Source organism: Danio rerio, chromosome 4 (assembly GCF_052040795.2).
Source record: "Danio rerio strain M-AB ecotype USA chromosome 4, GRCz13ab, whole genome shotgun sequence".
NCBI classification, from domain to species: Eukaryota; Metazoa; Chordata; class Actinopteri; order Cypriniformes; family Danionidae; genus Danio; species Danio rerio.
This window is the reverse complement of record NC_141024.2, coordinates 4,574,138-4,590,343: the sequence shown is the minus strand read 5'-3', so window position 1 is coordinate 4,590,343 and position 16,206 is coordinate 4,574,138. Positions and strand designations below refer to the sequence as shown.

The 16,206-nt window shown below is 35.6% G+C and overlaps 2 long non-coding RNA genes across 3 annotated transcripts; one reads left to right on the top strand and one right to left on the bottom strand.

Moving 5' to 3' along the window:
* The first annotated feature begins 3,952 nt into the window (after nucleotides 1–3,952).
* LOC110439414 (uncharacterized) lies at nucleotides 3,953–12,885 on the top strand. The gene is made up of 6 exons (XR_015482455.1): nucleotides 3,953–4,091; nucleotides 6,550–6,605; nucleotides 7,725–7,823; nucleotides 7,904–9,972; nucleotides 12,346–12,444; nucleotides 12,616–12,885. It is a non-coding gene; the product is annotated as an uncharacterized LOC110439414 (long non-coding RNA).
* LOC141381561 (uncharacterized) lies at nucleotides 7,272–10,121 on the bottom strand. Of its 2 annotated transcripts, none has more exons than XR_015482467.1 (4): nucleotides 9,971–10,121; nucleotides 9,773–9,883; nucleotides 8,960–9,079; nucleotides 7,272–8,149 (listed from the first exon to the last, which is right to left on the bottom strand). It is a non-coding gene; the product is annotated as an uncharacterized LOC141381561 (long non-coding RNA). The 2 variants fall into 2 exon arrangements; XR_015482468.1 differs by lacking the exon at nucleotides 8,960–9,079 and adding an exon at nucleotides 8,206–8,257 and having other exon boundaries at nucleotides 7,272–8,118.
* Nucleotides 12,886–16,206: the final 3,321 nt, after the last annotated feature.

The window sequence follows — 16,206 nt, the reverse complement described above, 5'->3', positions numbered from 1 at the left end:
CTGCCTGTGTCTCTTTTGTTGTGCTATTGTTTATGTGAGGTTGTCGTAGTGACGGGTCATGGGAGCTTTTATGGTCTCATACACAACTGGTTTTTCAGGTCCGACAGGAATTTTTTTTTTGCTTTCCTTTTTTCCAGTGACCACTGAAATGAATCTCTCTTTCGATGTTGTGTAAGACGAATGGCATGATGTGTGATCATTTGCACACTATGCAAATTTTAGTTGTAGCACTCAGCTTTTTTTTTTTTTTTTTAAAGTTTGGACAAATGGGTTACACTTCTAATAATGCACAAATGCTTCTCTTATTTAGGATCCAAATCTGAAAATGTAAAAATTGTTAAATCAAGAAGAATTTTATAGACGAGAAAAAAATATAGTGTTGTTTTCAGAGATAATGTGCCAAAATGAAGTGAGTTTTTCCTTAAAACAACCACTGTCCTAGTTCATTAATTAAAAATGAAGGCTTGATCGTGTTTTATTTTAGTAAAATAAGCGTAATCTAGAGGCCTTTCATATAAGCCACTTCTGATACCAAATGATTGACTAGAAGTCGAGATATTATTTGTTGTTCCTAAAATGTTGATAGGTGACAAGACTTGAATTAGGTAGTGTACTTGGTACTAGAGCACCTTTAAAGGAGTAAAGGTAATATGCGCAGTACTTCACTATAGCTGGCCTCTGTTACACTTTGGTTGCATATTTAACTTGTATATGTGTTCAGTTTTTAATTTATTTCAAAAATTTTTTGCTTGTTTAATGATTCTTATTATGAAACTCTGTCCAGCAGCATCTTTAATCTTGTAAATCATAGAGGGCTCCAGTGGTGTAATGTCTCTCTCTGGTGGAGAAACAAAAATAAATGTAAAAGAAGAGCAGATGCTTACAAACACTTTTTTTTGTTAGGTTATGAATAGGTATGACTGATTATGTCTAAATATTTATCATTTATTTTGTAATGGCCTCAGAACATTTCTTTTTAATAATGACAACTCTTCAGAATAATTGTTTTCGATTGTTGTGACTGAATAATCCAAGTTATTCCTCCAAAAGTTTATTTCCTAAAATATAGGAAGTGTGTAAAAGTAATATAAAAATGTCTGAAGTGCAGGATCTTTTTCAAATGATATTTTAATATTATCCATAATTATGTTGAATTGCCTTAAAAAATAAAATAAAATAAATTAAAATAACTTTTCATTCACAAGATTAAGATCGGTTGTTGCTAGATCAGATATGGTTGTGGCCGGAAGTTAACAAAAAATATTTATATTATTTATTAATTTATTTATTAATTAATAAAACTACCTCTACCCTAAACCCAACGTCACAGTAATGTAAAAACTGTAGTTGTACCGAGTATTATTAATAAATTGTATTTTTCGACCCCTGCAGCCCAACTCTAAACCCAGCTGTTACAGTACTGTAAAAATATTGATTATTGTTATACAGTATCATATAAAATTCTACTTTTTTGATGTACATATCGCACATCTGGCCAACCTCGTATCCGATCTAGACTTTACCCATCAGGTCTCCAGTGCAGTGTTGAAGCCAATATGCCTTTCACTTAAAGATATTCTTGAACGGTCAGAAAGGAGTTCAGCCTCTGCATCAAAGTTCCTGAAAGCAAAGGTCAATGTGCTCTAGGATTGGCCAGCCCATTCACCAGACATGAACATTATTGAGTCTGAGAATATTTCTTTAAAAATGTGAACTCTAGAATTGCTTAATTATTGTGACTGAAAAATCTAAGTTAATCCTTCAAAAGTTTCTTTCCTTAAATATAGGAAGTGTGTTAAAGTAATACAAAAATGTCTAAAATTGCATGAATTTTTTAAATGGTCTCGTAATATTATCTATAACCAAGTAGAAATGCCTTAAAGTAATTTATTTAAAATAGCTATTAATTTATAAGCTTTAGGGCTCCAGTGCAGTTTGGAAGCTGACACCTTTCAATTCAAAATTTTCTTAAAGTCAGAAAAGAATTCGGCGTCCACATCAAAGTTCCTGAAAGCAAAGGTCAATGTGCTCCAGGATTGGCCAGCCCAGTCACCAGATATGAACATTATTGAGTGTGAGAACATTTCTTTTAAAAATGACAACTCCTCAGAACTGTTTAAAATTGTTAAAGTTATTTATCTAAATGTTTCTTTCCTAAAATATAGGAAGTGTATAAAAGTACAATAAAAATGTCTGTAATAATGATTTTTTTTAATAATCTCTTAATATTATCATAACTAAGTAGAAATGCCTTAAAGTAAATTAATTAAAATGACTATTCATTCATAAGCTTTAGGTCTCCTTTGCAGTGTGGAAGCTGACACCTTTCAATTCAAGATTTTCTTAAAGTAATTCGGCTTCCACATCAAAGTTCCTGAGAGCAAAGAAGGTCAATGTGCTCCTGGATTGGCCAGCCTAGTCACCAGACATCAACATTATTGAGTCTGAGAATATTTCTTTTAAAAATGACAACTCTTAAGAATTGTTTTCAATTGTTGTGACTGAAAAATCAAAGTTGTTTATCCAAAAGTTTAATTCCTAAAATATAGGAAGTGTGTAAAAGTGAAATAAAAATGTCTGTTATACATACATTTTCAAACCGTCTCTTAATATATTCATAAGTGCCTTAATTTATTAAAATGACTCTTCTAATTTATTTTTGTTACATATTATTAATAATGATAGCATTAGTAGTGTTTGTTGTTGTTTGTTATAGTAGTTAGACCTAAAAACAATCTTCTGTACACGAGTATAATTAACAAATCTATAATAAATAAACTAATACTGAACAATGTTATATTATGGGTTAAAGGATTGGCTATGATTGATGAAAATGTAAATGATAGTTAATGCTTTCACACATTATTTGCTTAAGCAACATGTGATTTGTAATTAAAAGGGTTATGATTAGTTTTGTCTTTTTGTTTTGTGCTAATTGTGCTGTACACTAAGTGTTGTCTATTTAAATATATGTATATTTCAGGAATTATTAGGATAATAATGTTATTTATTCTTTGAAATGACACTAGATTAGAGATTCCTAAAAAGTTATAACAGCACTGTCCGAGTCCCAAATGTTAAATGTTTGCTGTTTAGATAAACTATGGCGGTTCATTCCACTGTGGCGACCCCAGATTAATAAAGGGACTAAGCCGAAAAGAAAATGAAAGATTTAAAATCATGTCTAAAACAAAATTCAGATCATCGAGCTTCATGTCAAGAGTCTTGAGTTCAAATCCCCTTACTGCTTACTGTTAAATTGTGGCATAGTGGTTAAAGATGTTGACCACTAACAAGGATGCAAGTAGGACATTGCTTTAAATCCACTTAACAATAGTTTTAATTGCTTCAAAGTTACTGTCATATAGACTATTTTGAGAGATGTAAACAAAAACAAATGGTCCCTGTATTTCTTGTTATACATTTTTAATTTCTATAGCTTCTGAGAATCCAAAAAGAGCCACATATTAATAAATAATTATGTGATGTCTGTTTTATTATTACGTTATGAGTGAATTACCTTTTGTTAGTAATAAAATACTATGATAACAAGCAGAAAATGTTAATTGGCCAATGAGATAACCAAATTGAAATGCTCTATTAAGACTTCTGAAGAGTCGATGCAGTTTTCACAGTGTAAATGTCAGCTGAGCTCATATTTTAGAAGTAGGTAAGACATGTAAACATTACATTGATGACTCATCTTGCACTACCAAATCTGCCCAATCAAATTCGTTCTACATGACATCACTCCCAAAAAGCTCACGTGACTGCTTTAGCACAACAAACGGCCTTTGTTGACTATCAGGTGGAAACTTGACATCAGAAAAAGCCTTTGCAAAGGATATAAATGCGTGTGGATGTGGAGGAGCGTCAGGTGAAAGATGTGCAGCACACAACGGACACACGTGTGCATCTTCACTGCTGCAGACCCGCCCTCACTGTCATTCATCTGCAGAGAAAGAGAGAGAGCAATGAGTAAACACAAAAACTACAACGACATCACTACAAGCTTACAGCATTACTCTCATACAAACTCTCAAGACTTTATACACAATTAAGCGCTTCTTCACGCCGAAAGTCACTTACAGGTGAGTCGCGTTACTCCATTTCTGCACTTGCTGTCGCTATTTTGTTTGCTGTCGGGCTGTAATGAGCTGTTGACTGACATTATGAGTCTGTCACTGAGCTGTCATCTGCTGGAACCCAACTTTAAGCCAGTAAAACGGCATGAACTTAACCAAATCTTGTCAAGGGATCAAATACGTAAATGTGTTGGATAGATAGATAGATAGATAGATAGATAGATAGATAGATAGATAGATAGATAGATAGATAGATAGATAGATAGATAGATAGATAGATAGATAGATAGATAGATAGACAGAATGCTCAGCGTAAGTACACCCCTCACAAATCTATTTTAAATACATATTTAATAGGAAACAATACAATATTATATTTGTGCATTTGATTAGTCAGTACTGAAGCCAAATCTGGAGTTTATCTAACAAAGTAGCTTACGATAATGGTCCAAAAACTAGTACACCCGAATTTATGTTACAGACAAATATTAAATACAAATTTTAAAATGAGGAAAAATCAAGAAAAGCCAAATTTTTATTTTAAAATTTAGTTTTGTAGGTTATAATTTATATTTGCAATATTTAATTGTATTATCTTATGATTTCTAAATATGTTTGGTGACTAAATTATTATTTTAATAAATATATCTGTTTATTAAATCGGTTTTGTTTAAATGCACCAAAATACATTGCTTGTGTTCACTGAGAAATGGATAAAAATATTCAAAATGGGGTGCACTTAATTATGCAGAGATGGATGGATAGATAGACAGACAGACAGATAGATACTTTGTTCATCCTAAAAGCTGATTCATAAATTCCAGAAGTATCCACAAATAAGTGTAGATTAAATCCAATACAAGATAAATAAATACACATCTAAGTACATATACCTATATATGAGCAATTGCAGCGTTATGGATGTGACATCTGCAGTAAAAACTCAAAACATAAATTCACATAGAATGTTTATGCTAACATTATATTGAAACATTGGATTATTTTTTTCAAAAACAACTGACCAGTTAAGGGAGCAGAAAATATCAATCTGTAAACATGTTTTGTACTTTAAATGAGGGAAATAAACATGCGTTATGCATGTGATCAAAAAAAGTCTGCGTATTTACAGTATACAACATACTTTGTAGAAATTCTGTGGATTAAACTGCTCGACCCAAAATAAATATTGATAATCAAGAGGATAAAATATGTCTCTCTCTAGAACAAAAATGATTCACTTTATTTTATTTGACATGTTTGCATTTATGAGGAAAAAGAGTCGTTATGGATGTGACAGGTGTGAAATTTTCATTCTCGTGACTTTGGTAAATCAATTATAATAGTGAAAACATTGACAGTTACATTTTGAGTATTTCTAAAGTACTGTTAAATACAAGAAAACACAAAAAAACAGAATCGGTTTCCATATTTTTATGAAATCTTAATTTATTTCAATGCAAGGTTGACGTTTGCATGCAATTGCTCATATACATGTATAGTAAAGCACTTTAATCTATTGTGGAAATACCATATTTTACTACAATACACCACATATTACTTTATTAAAGCAGAGTGTTTATTAAGTTTTAGTGTAGTTAATACTACAATATTCTGTGAATTTTATTTAATGGTGTTGTGAATATCATAGTAAATATAGTGTATTTACTATAAATTACTATAGTAAATACACTATATACCCTTACACTATATATAAAATACTATAGTATTTACCTTAGTATGTTCTTCACCGGTTTCCCCCACAGTCCAAACACATGTGCTATAGGTGAATTGGGTAAACAAAATTGGCCATAGTCAATGAGTGTAAATGTTGGCGTGTGTGGGTGTTTCCCCAGAACTGTGTTGCAGCTGGCGGGACATATGCTGAGTAAAACGTATGCTGGATAAGTTGGCGGTTCATTCCGCTGTGGTGACCTCTGATGAATAAAGGGAATTCTATAAAGGCTTCAATTACACGCCTGCAGCTGGTTCAAAATGCAGCCGCTATGCTTTTAACTGCAACAGAAAAAAATCTAGAATCTCACCAGTTTTATCATCCCTTCACTGGCTCCCAGTCCAGTTTAAGATTCAACACAAGTCATTGCCACTTGTTTTTAAAGGTTTGAATGGTCCCACGCCTACCTACATCAGTGAGCTTCTTCACTGGCATACTTCATTGAGGCCAATCAGGTCAGAAAACAAGTTTCAGCTAATTGTTCCCAAATCACGGTTGAAATCAAGAGCTGACAGAGCTTTTTCTGTTACAGTCTCATGTCTGTGGAATGATCTGCCTTTACATATTAGGTCATGTTCTTCCCTTGGTGCTTTTGAGTCTCATTTAAAAAATCACCTTCTGTCTCTTGCTTCTTGATTGCAATTAATTAATTTTATTGTTTTATATATTTAGCTTTACATATATATAAATAAAGCAAACAAACAATGAAGAATTATTCTTTTCTCATTGTAGTGCACATGATTTATGGACCATTGGTTCCAGTTCATCCATTATCTCCAGCTCTACTGGTAAGTGAAAATGTCCACTTGCATACCTTTACACTTTCATATCCAGGTATTTTTAGATGTACATAAGTGTGCAATTGAAGAGTTCAGATGCAAAAACTTCTAAGTGCCGTCTGGAGTTTTCTTCTACAACGAGCAGTTTTCTCAGCCTCTGATGTTTGTTCAGTTTCTTCATATTAAAAGTGATGAAAATAATATTCTCTGCCATAAAAGTGAAATTACTAAATCAAGACATAGGAGCCTGCGAGGCCTCCATCTGACCTCTTCAGTTGTTTATCGACACATTATAATATCTAATATTAACTTCTAAATAAAAATTAAAAATGCAAAAAAAAGCCTGCTAGAAAATAGACTAAAAATTGAAGAGCAGACAGTTGATGTTATAAAAATGATACAGAATTCCTGAAGAACAATATGATCTGTGAAGTTTTATACATATACAATAGGTGTAGTTTATCAAAATCTCTAGATGAAAGTGAAACAATAAATTTCATTATTTTAGAATGGCACCAGTGCAGTTCACAAAAATCACCACAGGAGGGCGACATGTTTATAACCATTAAATTAGATTTGAAGTTGTGTAACTCACCCAAATCACCACAAGAGGGCGAATGTTTTAAATTCATTACATTTGCAAAGGTGTAATTCATAAATATCTCCACACGAGGGTGAACTTTTAATTTTATTTTAGAGCGGCAGCAGTGCAGTTCACAAACATTACCACAAGATGGCAAATATTTTAAATACATTAGATTTGCAAAGGTGTAATTCAGGGAAATCTTCACAAATATTTGAATATTTGTCTATCATTAGATGTGTGTCGACTCAACCAAAATCACCACATGAGGGCGATCATTTTAAAATCATTATATTGAAGATTTGCAAAGGTGTAATTCAGAAATTCTCCACACGAGGCTGAAACTTTCATAATTTTAGTGCGACAGCAGTGCAGTTCACAAACATCACCACAAGAGGGCGAATTTTTAAAATACATTAGATTCAAAATTTGCAAAGGTGTAATTCAGAATAATCTCCACATGAGGGCGCAATACTTGATACAAATGTAATACTTGTATATTATTAGATCAATAATAATAATAACAATGTCTGTCGACTCTACAGGATCAGTGAAGTGTTGTGGACTGTAAGACTGTTGAACAGAAGCAGAGACGTGTGGACAGACACTGACTGTACTAATGATGATCATCTGCTGCTGCACAGGTGATGTAGATCATGTGTATGATTGTTCAACATGTTGGTTATCATCACTTTTTACCATCAATTATTCATCACTCCTCTAGACTCAAGTTTCAAGTATAACCCCTGCTGGTCATGACTCCGGAAGCTCCAGCGGGAGATTGAACTGGTATCCCCCCCTCACACTCACTGCAGAGATCTGGTTGGGATCGAACCAGCAACCTCTGAAGTCGTGGGGCAGTGCTTTTACCACAGAGCCACAGATCTCCTGTCTGAACACCTGCTGGAACTGATGTTTGGATGCTGACCTGTGTGTGAGCTGATTCAATAAAACAAGATACAAGTCAGATCTGAACCCTTGTCTTTATGAGTCTCTTCCTCAGAGAACTTGTGTTTATTGACTCGCCCATAATGAGTTTCACACCAGTGTCCATCATCAGGATGGTGAATATAATGAGCTAAAGGTAGACATTAGTCACAGTGAGGATTGAACCCGGGTCTTCTTGATTAAAGTCCAACACTTTATGACCTGAGCCACCAAGTCTGATGTTGGAGGAGATATCTGAATGGGGCTTTATCACTAACTCCATCATGACCAAGGTTTGACACAAGATTCTTTGTAATTTGGTCCACAAAACAACCATATCTAACAATCAAGCTCTGTGGTTCAGTGGATGAGCGTTTGACTATTGTACAGAAGTGCGAAGGATCAAATCCCACTCTTGCTAGATTCAAGTCAGATGTGAACTCTTGTCTTTATGAGTCTCTTCCTCAGAGAACTTGTGTTTATTCACTCAATCATCATGGGGTTCACATCATCATCCAGCTTGAGCTCATTAGATTCACCATCATGCTTCCATCATCAGGGCAGGACACTGATGGTGAATATAATAAGCTCAAGCTGGACATTAGCCATAGTGAGATTTGAACCCGGGTCTCTTTGATTAAAGTTCAACACTTTATGACCTGAGCCACAGAGTCTGGATGGTGAAGCAAATGTTTAAATGGAGCTTTATTTATTTCGTAATTTTACCTGTGATTTGAGATAAATTTCTTTGCAATTTGGCTCACAAAAAGTCTTATGCCATTAGTCAAGTCCTGTGGCTCAGTGGGTGAGTCTTTGACTACCATTCAACAGACTGAAGGATCGAATCTCTCACTTGTGCTTTCATGCAGGAGACCTGGGTTCAAATCTCTCTATTGCTTACTTTACTGTCATTTGCTGGAATTCAGTCAGACAAAGTGGCCTAAGCAGCATGAAAGCCATGATGGGCTAGTGGCTGAACACACAGTCAATGTGAACGAGACTACGGTAGAGGCTTGGGTACGAAACTCACTTCGCTGTGTGGATCACACTAAAGCAACTGCTGAAAGGAAAGTAATCAGTGCAGGATTGAGGAAAAACACTTTTGTTTTTTGTATTTAGATCAGCAGTAAAGAGCAGTAACAGGACTCAGATTTGAACCCAGGTATGCTGTGAGAACTTCACATCTCAGGCTGTGTGCTCTGACCACTACACCATCAGCACACACACAAACACACACTTCTTTCTCCAGTGTAAGGATGACCACATTTACACATTTTGAAAAAAAAACTAAATAAACACAAATAATTAATATCAAATGTAAATTATACAAAATACATTCAAACTACATCATATGCTAATATATTATTTTATTTCATTGTTCAAAATGTGAAAAACCTGCTTATTCTTCAGTCAAACACATCAACCATATTTTAAATGATCTTACAGCTGCTTGTGGGGCTTTAAATGTCACTAAACACAATTAAACACTGTAAATATCATCATTTACCTGTAAAGTCTCCTCATACTGTATTGAGGACTCTACACCAAATCTGGCCAATCAGATGCTTTCTACAGAAAGTCCCTCCCCCAACATACACGCGACAGAGCAGCAGCACAACAAACACACTTTCTGGACTCTCTACTGGAAATATGAGCTCATAAATACCTTTACTGGAGCTGTGAATCCGCCTGGATGTGGAGGAGTGTGTGGAGGAGCGTCAGAAAGAGGAAAGATGTGCAGCAGAAACACAACAGACACACGTGTGTATCTTCACTGCTGCAGAGGAGGAGAGAGAGCAATGCCTGAACACAAACACTACAGCAACATCACTACAAACAAACCCACCGAAACAAAGTCACTTACAGGTGAGTCGCGTTACTCTCCATTTCTGCTCTTTGTGTCGCTTTTCTTCGCTGTCGGGCTGTAATATGTGCTGTTGACTGACATTATGAGTCTGTCACTGAGCTGTCATCTGCTGGAGCTCAACTTGACGCCAGTAAAACGGTGTACCTGTGATGATCTGTGGCGCTGTTGTCAAAGGTGTTCAGGCTAAGAGCAGCTCGCTGATGCCGCCTAGTGGAGCAGATGGGAGCTGCGCTTTAATGCGCACACCTAACCCCACCCTTTACAGTGACGTCACTAGCTCCATTGAGTGCATCGTGTCTGACATTGTAGGTCTGATTTATGCAGTCTCAGTTTGCAAATCCAAATCTGCATCCAGATAATATTGGAGAAAGACTGATCAAATCTGCCTTTTACAAAGTTCACAAGATTTTTTTACATCCACTTGTTGCATCTTAATATAGCAACAGAAATACTTACAATTCAACACTTTATGAATGGCTTAATACAATATATATGTTTTTAATAACCAGTCATCTTTATTAGGCATTCATGAAAGGAAATGTGGTCGTGTTTTTGTTGGTAAAATATTACTTGTGTCTGCGTCAGTGAAATCTGTAAGCAATGAAAACATTCTGCATCCCGATATAAGAGCTCGTCAGATAAATTAAATGTGTTTATTGATCTGTGGTGCATTAATTACATACTGACTAAATGACGATCTAGAGTGAATAACAGCATAATGAGAAAGTCACAAGCTTTAAAGAACATTTTTTGACATTTAATTCTGCAATATTTGATGTCAAGTCAGTAATCATCAGCTTTTGACAATACGTCACCTTAGAATTATAAAGTTCTATCTGACGTTTTTGTCAATATTGAGTTATTGACATATTCTTATTAATTGACAACTAATTTACAGTATGTGATGATTTTTAAAAGTTTTTTACATTTTAAGACTTTTTTTATTTAAAAAACAAATGTTGCACACATACTGTTTGCTATGGAATGCAAAAACTTTGAGGCTCAATATCTCAAAATCATTCAGAACGCAGATAAAACCTTATAATTCCAAGGTGACGAATAGTTTTATGTTACATTAATATTTGTTTGATATTTCCATTAGGGCTGCAACAATGAATCGTTTAAATCGATTACTAAAAGCGTTGGCAATGAATTTCATAATATATTCGTCATATGGGGACGTTTGATTATTTAAAAACACTTTAGTTCAGCATGGAGCGGTGTGAATACAGTCTCTCTCACGCACGGAAACAAAGTGTGGCTCCCCATAGACAGGGATGAGGAGGAAGGGAGATTAACAGCAGGGTAAATCATTAAAGAATCCTACTATTGTTTTGTTTTGAAGTGAGAACTGTAAAGTCCCTGCTGCTGATATTTTACTCGTTATCCAGCTTGACAAGCATGACAAGTTAGCGATAACCCTTAGAGCGGCAACTAAAAAATCAAACTGAGCTTTGGCACGTTGGCTAGCGCTGAGCCAGAGAAAGACTTATCATATTATCACAATTATGCAGCTTTTTAACCGCCTAATGCTTATTTAATATTTTAGACATGTAAATACACACAAGTACTAGTAAAACAAGTACTAGTACCATCTGTTGCCGATGTGTTTTATTCATACCAGATGTGAAAGTAACTATAAAGTTAATTCTATTCTTCTCTAAGTTCACTTAATCACAATCACTTACACATTTATGTAAATTGGACTATCAGGTAGTTGATGACACGATGAGCAAGCGTGTGAATATGTTGAATAAAAAATAATAATAAATAAAAGTGCTACATCTGTCAAGACTTCCGTTTCCAGATAGAACCTTTAAAACTCAGCAGTGAAAGGGTTAATATCAGAAGTAAAGCAGTGGTGGCAGAGTTACTTTGCACTGCATTGCAAGACTGAAGACATTTTTATTCACTCGCCTTTTTTGATCATTCATTTTACCATCTGTTGTCATGTAGAGCTGCACTGCAGAAAAGCTTTTCTTTATAGTTGTCAACATCAGTGGTTGAACATACAGAAAACTACAGCTGCACCACAGGAAGCTGAAATCTCAATGCTTTGCTGAAATTCAGAAAAATCCCCACAATCATTCAAATCAACAGATCTGCAATAGTGTAATTCAGAAATATCTTCACAGGAGGGCGACATGTTTAAATTCATTCAATTAGATTTGCAGTTGTGTAATTCACCAAAATCACCACACGAGGGCGAATATTTTAAAATTATTATATTAAAAATTCGCAAAGGTGTAATTCCGAATAATGTCCACATGAGGGCGCAATGTTCAATACAATAAAATATTTGCATATTTGTCTATTATTAGCTCAGATATTCAGTGTGTAATAATGTGTGTATTTGTTTGTCTGCTCTACAGGATCAGTGATGTGTTGTGGACTGTAAGCCTGTTGAACAGAAGCAGAGACGTGTGGACAGACACTGACTGTACTGACGATGATCATCTGCTGCTGCACAGGTGATGTAGATCATGTATGATTGTGTGTGTGTTTGTCTTGCACATGTCGGTTACCATCATTTGCTTTGTGGAGGGTCACTCCTCTAGAAAGTAAATGATGGTAACCGAAACGGGTGGGGAAGGGACGAAGGTCCAGAATTTTTATACAGTTCATTTTAAATTTTTTGGCAGGCTGTAAAGTATAACCCCTGCTGGACACGGCTCCGGAAGCTCCAGGGGGAGACCGAACTGGTATCCCCCCTTCTTCAGGCGCGCCTCACACTCACTCACCATTCACACATATCGCAGAGTTCTGGCTGGGACCGATACCAGCAACCCCTGAAGCCGTGGGGCAGCGCTCTTACCACAGAGCCACAGATCTCCTGTCTGAACACCTGCTGGAACTGATGTTTGACTGCTGACCTGTGTGTGAGCTTATTCAATAAAACAAGATACAAGTCAGATCTGAACTCTTGTCTTTATGAGTCTCTTCCTCAGAGAACTTGTGTTTATTGACTCGCCCATCATGAGTTTCACACCAGCGTCCATCATCAGGATGGTGAATATAATGAACTGAAGGTGGACATTAGCCACAGTGAGGATTGAACCCGGGTCTTCTTGATTAAAGTCCAACACTTTATGACTTGAGCCACCAAGTCTGATGTTGGAGTAGATATCTGAATGGGGCTTTATCACTAACTCCATCATGACCAAGGTTTGACACATATTTTTTTTGTAATTTGGTCCACAAAACAACCATATCCAAAAATCAAGCTCTGTGGTTCAAAGGATGAGCGTTCAACTATCATACAGAAGTGCGAAGGATCAAATCCCACTCTTGCTAGATTCAAGTCAGATGTGAACTCTTGTCTTTATGAGTCTCTTCCTCAGAGAACTTGTGTTTATTCACTCAATCATCATGGGTTACACATCATCATCCTGCTTGAGCTCATTATATTCACCATCAGCTTCCATCATCAGGGCAGGACACTGATGGTGAATATAATAAGCTCAAGCTGGACATTAGCCATAGTGAGATTTGAACCCGGGTCTCTTTGATTAAAGTTCAACACTTTATGACCTGAGCCACAGAGTCTGGATGGTGAAGCAAATGTTTAAATGGAGCTTTATCTATTTCCTAATTTTAACTGTGATTTGAAATAAATTTCTTTGTAATTTGGCTCACAATAAGGCTTTTGCCATCAGTCAAGTCCTGTGGCTCAGTGGGTGAGTCTTTGACTACCATTCAACAGACTGAAGGATCGAATCTCTCACTTGTGCTTTCATGCAGGAGACCTGGGTTCAAATCCCTCTATTGCTTACTTTACTGTCATTTGCTGGAATTCAGTCAGACAAAGTGGCCCAAGCAGCATGAAAGCCATGATGGGCTAGTGGCTGAACACACAGTCAATGTGAACGAGACTACGGTAGAGGCTTGGGTATGAAACTCACTTCACTGTGTGGATCACACTAAAGGAACTGCTGAAAGGAAAGTAATCAGTGCAGGATTGAGGAAAAACACTTTTGTTTTTTGTATTTAGATCAGCAGTAAAGAGCAGTAACAGGACTCAGATTTGAACCCAGGTATGCTGTGAGAACTTCACATCTCAGGCTGTGTGCTCTGACCACTACACCATCAGCACACACACAGACACACACTTCTTTCTCCACTGTAAGGATGACCACATTTACACATTTTGAAAAAAAAAACTAAATAAACACAAATAATTAATATCAAATGTAAATTATTCAAAATACATTCAAACTACATCATATGCTAATATATTATTATATTTCATTGTTCAAAATGTGAAAAACCTGCTTATTCTTCAGTCAAACACATCAACCATATATTAAATGATCTTACAGCTGCTTGTGGGGCTTTAAATGTCACTAAACACAATTAAACACTGTAAATATCATCATTTACCTCTAAAGTCTCCTCATACTGTATTGAGGACTCTACACCAAATCTGGCCAATCAGATGCTTCCTACAGAAAGTCCCTCCCCCAACATACACGCGACAGAGCAGCAGCACAACAAACACACTTTCTGGACTCTCTACTGGAAATATGAGCTCATAAATACCTTTACTGGAGCTGTGAATCCGCCTGGATGTGGAGGAGCGTCAGAAAGAGGAAAGATGTGCAGCAGAAACACAACAGACACACGTGTGTATCTTCACTGCTGCAGAGGAGGAGAGAGAGCAATGCCTGAACACAAACACTACAGCAACATCACTACAAACAAACCCACAGAAAAACAAAGTCACTTACAGGTGAGTCGCGTTACTCTCCATTTCTGCACTTTGTGTCGCTTTTCTTCACTGTCGGGCTGTAATATGTGCTGTTGACTGACATTATGAGTCTGGTACTGAGCTGTCATCTGCTGGAGCTCCACTTGACGCCAGTAAAACGGTGTACCTGTGATGATCTGTGGCGCTGTTGTCAAAGGTGTTCAGGCTAAGAGCAGCTCGCTGATGCTGCCTAGTGGAGCAGATGGGAGCTGCGCTTTAATGCGCACACCTAACCCCACCCTTTACAATGACGTCACTAGCTCCACTAAGTGCATCGTGTCTGACATTGTAGGTCCCACCATTGAAAAGATCAAAAACAGATATAATATGTGGTTAATGAGAGATCTGTCCTTATATGGGTCGTGTGTTGCTGTCTAAAGCAGAAGGAATTTCAAGGTCTGTATATATATTATTGTCAATGGAAACTTCGAAAAATGTTGTTAAGGAATTGGATAAAATTCTTTATGATTTTATTTGGCGTAAAAAGGCTCACTATTTAAAAAAAGATATTTTAAATAACAGCAAAGACTTTGGAGGCCTTGAAGTGTTAAATTTTACAGATCTCAATGAGGTATTTAAGATAAAATGGATAATTGAATACATTAAAAATAAAGAAACTTTGTGGCATATCTTTCCAAATTTTATATTTAACTCTTTGGGTTGCATAAATTTTCTTTTAAAATGTAATTTCTCTATTGATAAAATCCCTATTAAATTGGCAAGTTTTCATAAGCAGGCATTGTTGGCTTGGCAGTTGGTCTATAAACATAATTTTACACCTCATCGGTATTTTCTGTGGAATAATAAAGATATCTTGTACAAAAGGAAATCTATATTTATTCAATCATGGTATGACAATGGAATATGTACAGTCAGTCAATTACTTGACGAACATGGATTGCTTTATTCATACTCGGAATTCCTTAAAAAATTTAAAGTTCCTGTAAAACCAAAAGAATATGCTGTTATTTTTGATGCAATACCAAGTAAAGTTGTATCACTGTTGCGTAATTCAATATACAATGTGGACCAACAGCCAAAGACAAGTGATGATGTATTATATATTGATGATATTAACATTCTTAAAGATAAATGTAGTAATAGATATATTAGAAATGTATTAAAAAAGAATAAAATACCATCTTCAACAGTCTTCTGGTCATCAAACTTTGGAAGCATTGAGTGGAAAAAATTATGGTTACTAACAAATAAGTTCTTTGTAAGGAATAAAGTAAGACAGGTATCATTTAAAATTTTACACTGAATTTATCCTGTAAAAGAATTATTTGAACGATTTGGAGTTGATAGAAAAAACTTTTGCGATTTTTTGGAATTATTAAAGAATCTGTTACTCATCTTTTTTTTCAATGTGTATACTCAAGATTATTTTGGATTGATGTTTCTAACTTTATTTCAAGGACATTCGGTACACTAATACAAATTGGGTTATATGATGTCATACTTGCTTTTGTACAAGATGGAATTG